Below are 6,157 nucleotides of genomic sequence, written 5' to 3' on the forward strand. Positions count from 1 at the left end.
ACACTGGTATATGATCCCTGGCACTAAGCATGGAAAAGAGACATCACTGGAAGTCCTGTGTACAAAATATTATTCTCTGCATAGTGCTATAATTAGAGGACAGGGACATCCAACCTTTACTGAGATATAGCAATCAGATATGTTTCTTGAGCTTATATATGGGTGGTTGAACAACGGTTTTAAGAAATAAGATCCTCATTTGTTGTTGTTGTTTGGTTTTCCCTTTTCTTTAAATCTTGTTGTGCCTTTTCTAATGTATTTCTTCCTTTTTACTTTTTTGTGTTTTTTCGCAGTTATGCAAGTAGTTTATCTCAGATTAGCATCCTCATTTTAAATTTATTTTATATCTACTCACATTTGTATTAGTATAATTAGATAATCCTGTTACACTGTTCCTTTTTCCTCATGCAAGGATATCTCATGCCCATGGCATTATCTTAGGTATAAATGTTGTCTTCTGGATTCACGTTACTTCATAACACACAAGTCATTTGGCATGGACTAACTTTATGTTAGTTATAATATGAATAATAATACAAACAGTACATATAATGAATCAATATTCTCAAATAACTATATGATTTATAACTTTTGCATGTACTCTGTTAAGAAGCTTTATCAGAAAGGGTCTTAATTATTTTGAAAATATTTTCCATGTCTTAAAAATATTGTGCTGAGAAACAAGATATATGGGCCTTATGTACAATAAGACAATAGTTCATTTGTGTGGAACATGGCCAAACACAGGCTCAACCCAATGGTATCATTTTTTTTAAACATTTACTGAGTATCTTCTGCCCATATTAGGCAAAGGCTTGGTGCTGACTTTATATTTGAGCAACACTTATGATGTTCCGTGCATTCAATTTAACCTCCATAGCCCTCTGAGGTTAGGTGTCTTAAAAAAAATGAAACTTGTAAAAATAACTTTATTCAAAGTCACTGATTTTGTTTAGTGGCTCTACATTACTACGTTCACATTCATGAAATTAGTAATGTACTGCATTTCACCAGCTGTTCGTAAGACTTTCCTGGAGGCAAGATTGGTACATCCTTAGAGAACTGGGGGAAAGGTTATTGAAAACCTCATGGCTTAGGATATATCCAGGATGGCCAAGCCCAATAGATTGACAAGATTGAAGACAGGGGTTGAGTTGGGATGGCTGGAGGGCCTGAGGACCAGATATCTACTTCACATGGTGCAGTTGTGACAACAATAACTTTAGAGTGGGAAGTATTCTATTTTAATAAAATGTATGGTAGGATAAAATGTTAAGGTAATAATTATAACAATTGTTTCACTGTCCCCCAAGCTTTGCCTTCAATGTACATAGATAGTGAGGTTCTGATCTCCACTTGCTTTGGCTTGACTGTCACTCAGTACTTCAATACAGAATACCAGGAGACTGAGCCTTGGTCCACATGAAAGAGAAGAAGGGTTTGAGGGTTAGGGTTTTTCATGCTATCAGACTCCTGGGCTTGGGAAGGGAGTCAGGGGAGTGTCAGGTAAATGGGAGCTGGATTGAACCTCAGAGATCAGCCCGAGCAGGAAATCAGGAACTTTTTGTCACCAGCAGCCAAAAGCCCCATGGGAGTCCAGAGATTATCCAAGCTCTGTTCATGTACCCAGTGGACATCCCCTGACTCTCTTGGGGTTCACAGGGGTGATAGCTGTCCTTCCCTCTATTCGTTACCCCTCCTTGAACTTTGAACAGGTGGTTCAGCTCATACATTACAAGGAAAAAGTGACCCATCACAGAAACAGAGACTTTCCCTACTCTTAAAAAAACGCACACTCTCTGATAGTGTATGCCCAAATTAAAGGCTATCAAAGGCACAGGGTGAACTGGAGGTTAAAAATTACCTTATATATTTTTAAGAGAGTTAGCTAGCCAAGCATAAAGTGAAAGATGCATTTGTTTCCACTTATTCTTGAATAGCTTTGGTGCTTCACAACAAAGCAGGATTTGTGTTTTAGCTGTTTGGATAAACTAAAGCTGGATAATGATAGTATAATTCCTGAATTCAAATAATCAAGATTCTAAATGGAGTCTATGACTTTATAGAAAATAATGTTAAATGGACTATACGATATTACCTCTCTCTCTGTGTTTGTGTGAGATGGAGATATGTTTAGTTTGTCTCAGGTGTATACTACTAAACTCCAGGAAATTGCAGTGAAACATTTGTTCACTTTTAGGATTTGAGTTATAAATCAGCCAAGTAAAAATATATCCTAATACAAGTGTCAAAATGATGAATGATATCAGTATCGTACCACGTGCCAACACCAGACGTCACTGCTGCTGACAAGCTTGTGATTGTTTCACTAACAGACAGTGTCTTTCCGAGAAACGGTTTAGTACTTGGAGCTAGCCCTCCCTTGGATAAAAGCTTGTGCAGCTGTCATCCAGGAGAACCTCAGAGCTTCTAGAAGCTGCCATTTTAGTAGAAAATGTAACAAACAATTCGTCCTCCCGTAGTTGTGAATCTGAAGTGAGAGGTTGTGTTCTTACTGCCTCACTCCTGAGTTTTGTCTAAGGATGTCACTGCTTCTGACCCCAAAGTTTGGAGAGAGATTTTGAAATTTGTTATTATGGATTTATATGCTGCCCCAGAATGCCTCACCAAGAGCTTAATGCTCTTTCCATCAACTTTATTTTTAAAGGAAACTGTTCAGAATATGTGTTCATTTGTTGCCAAAGATATTAGTGATAAAATACCTAAAATATGTGTAGCTTAAGTCATACGATTGCCTAATAAATTAGTACCAAAAAAGCATAAAACCTCAAAAACAGTTAATAATGACCCAATATTGTATTACACTGTGACAGTAAAAAAATAACCTGGAAATCTTTCTAGAAAACTCATGGGTCCATTTTGCACACTTTTTAATATTATAGGTATCCAGATGTGTGAAACATATTCTGAGATGCAGAATGAAGACATTCGAGGTCATCACTGTGACCCTGTCTATTTTTAAAAAATTCAAGTGTAAACAGTGATACAGACAATCCTACAATGTACTTCTCTACCCCTTACTGAGTTTCAGTGGTGATCTCATTTTATCCTTAGACACCTCCCAACATTTTTTCAGGAGTATTAAAAAAATTCCAGACATGTCATTTCACCTGTAAATATTTTCAGCATACACTCTAAATGCTGTGAACTTTTTTCTATTAACCACCATGCTCCCATGCCAACAAAACTAACAGTTGCTAAGTATAATCTATATTCATATTTCCAATCTGTATTCAAACTACCCTGATTGTCTTAAAAATGTCTTTCTACAGCTAGTTTGTTCCAATAAGGACTCATATAAGATGAATGCACTGTGCTTTATTGTTAGTCAATTAAGTTTATTTTATTTTGTAATAGTCTTTCTTTGCATCATTGTTTTGATAAAGCGATTAGAATTCCCTGTGTTCTGGGTATGGCCAGTTGCTTCCTATTGGTTTTGGTTTTGGAGTTTTTCTTATAAACTGGTACTTAGATCAAGAAGCTTGATTACATTCAGCTTCACTTATTCAAACATGGCGTTGAGTACTTGGTGTTCTTAGTATTGCTAAGATTGATCAGTGGGGTCAGATGAGGTCAGCCCAATTCTCTATTATAATGATCCCCATCACACTTTCACTTAATTACTTTTTTAGCATATATTGACTATGGCTACATATAGCCATTATTTTACTGGAGTTCACAAAATAATGATTCCCTAACTCTGTCATTTCTGAAATTTTCTATGATAAGAATTTTACCTTATGAATTATTTAGTTACTCTGAAATACAGATCATCTGAGACAGTCACAACTGTTTTTCTTTATTCATTGATGCTCAAGATAATGTGTTATGGTACTAGTAACCCCAATCCCAAAGATGCTGAAAGTGTCTTTTGTTTTGAGTTTTAAAATTATCGTAATGAATGCATAGAGTTTTATATATGTGATGTGTTTTAATCGATTGCAGTTTTGTTTTTATACTAAAACTCTCCCATCTTAGGCTGGTGGAATCCTCTTCAAGTTGTCTCCCATGTCCCTTTGACATGATTGAATTTCTTTTTAATAGATTTCTAGTCTCTTCCAGGCTTATCTTATATATTTCCTGGACCTACTATCAGCCATCTCTCTAAGAAACCCTGGTTCTTATTAGTGGGAAATCTGATCACCAACATTTGACTTTTCTAAGAAATATTGCCCTTGAGTCATGGGCATAAACATGGCACATAGTATAATTCCCTCTTTTTTTTGTTTTTTTTTTTCAAATTTCCCAAAGTGTTTGAAAATGCTGGACATTGTAGAACCTTCAAATGGAACTTTCAAAGTTTAGCAAGCCAATCTGTTACCTCTGTAATAACTTACGTGTGGATAGCATGCACAAGTGTTTTCATCTTATGTCTTCACAAATTTTATTTAAAAAATAACACTTCAGTTTTCTGAAACAGGAACCATGTACACCAGTGTTCATCCACCAATCTCAAAATGTAAGTGCAATATAGTTTAAGGAATGTTGTTTTTAATTGTATAATTATTTTTTCTCACTTTTAATTATAAAAATCATTTGTGAATATGCTCGTCTTACACTAGTGTTTCTATAATGTCATATTCAGTGCTCAGCTGCCAGGTGTAAGTTTGAAGTATGTTTTTAGCTAAAATTTGGATAAATCAAATCCATTTGTCTAAAAACAATTTGAAATCCAGATTTATTGCCTACAATCAGAAATGCAACATATAGGGCACAGCTCCCACTTCTCTGTTGCTACGTGTGTGTTCTTCATTCTCTTGGAAGAGGCCCCATAGGGTGCAGAAAGCAGAGGGACACAGAGGAAAGACTCCATTTCATCTACTGCCTGAACTTCTTTATGGTTCTATGCTATGGTTAGGATCAGAGAGATAAGGCTTTTGTACCAAAGAAGGAATTTCTCAGCTCAGTTGTCTTCAGAAAATCCCTGGGCCTGGCATGCAAAGATTTCTGTTCTTTCTGGATGTCTTTCAAAACAGTGCAATCCCTTAGTCAAAAGCCCTGGAAACTTCTCTACAGTTAGAATCTTCTGAAATTCCTAAGTTCTATTCACTGTCCAAGGTGCATACGTCTCCACATAACTCTGTCTTTTTGTTGTTGTTGTTGCCGCCTTACTTATTTTGTTGACTTGAGCCTCAATAGGTACATTTCCAGAATTTGTGCTATTTGAGCCCTTAAGAATTTGTGAACTATTATTTTAGAATAAAAATGAGCACACTCAGCATTAGAAGGTATCAATGGGTGAGACCTGATTTAGAAAGGAGAAGAGGCAGTCTATGGTCTTCTCTACATTTAATTTTGGCTCTAGGGTACTGTCAGGTCCATGAAAGTCAGAAGGTATCAATGGGTGAGACCTGATTTAGAAAGGAGAAGAGGCAGTCTATGGTCTTCTCTACATTTAATTTTGGCTCTAGGGTACTGTCAGGTCCATGAAAGTCAGAAGGTATCAATGGGTGAGACCTGATTTAGAAAGGAGAAGAGGCAGTCTATGGTCTTCTCTACATTTAATTTTGGCTCTAGGGTACTGTCAGGTCCATGAAAGTCAGTAGTCCTGAAATTGGCCTAACTGTGCATGCTCCCACCTCACTGTCCTTTGAAAAAGATTCATATAAGTCTTTCATTTTTACATTTTATGTGCAGAACTTTTCATTATCAAATAGCTTCTCTTGTAGCCTTCTGAAAATACTTTTCAAATTAGAGGAAGTTTGTTGTTACTTTTCTCTTATGAAATAATAACAAACCCTTATCACACGCAACACTTATTCTGTGTGACAGACACAGTCCTAAGCACTTTGCATAGATCGCTCCACAATAGCCCTGTGACAAGGATACTGTTATCAGTGTCATTTTATAGATAAGAAAATTGTGATGCCTAGAGGTGAAGTAACAGGCTCAGCATCACACAAACAATTAGGGGCAGGGATGTGATTTCAACCCAAGCAATGTGGCTCCCACTAGTCTCAGAGCCACTCAAAGTGAGTTAGATATATAATTAGCTTCTGTGATCTGGTGCCCTGAGGAGTCAGAAAGACCTGGGGCTTTGTATTCCAATTGTCTGGAGTTTAATTTTGGAACTGTAGTAATAGTATAAAGCCATTCTCAGTTACTATAATAGAAGGAACTCCCTTCTAAAGTAAAC

Source organism: Pongo abelii, chromosome 3 (genome assembly GCF_028885655.2).
Source record: "Pongo abelii isolate AG06213 chromosome 3, NHGRI_mPonAbe1-v2.0_pri, whole genome shotgun sequence".
Lineage (NCBI taxonomy): Eukaryota > Metazoa > Chordata > Mammalia > Primates > Hominidae > Pongo > Pongo abelii.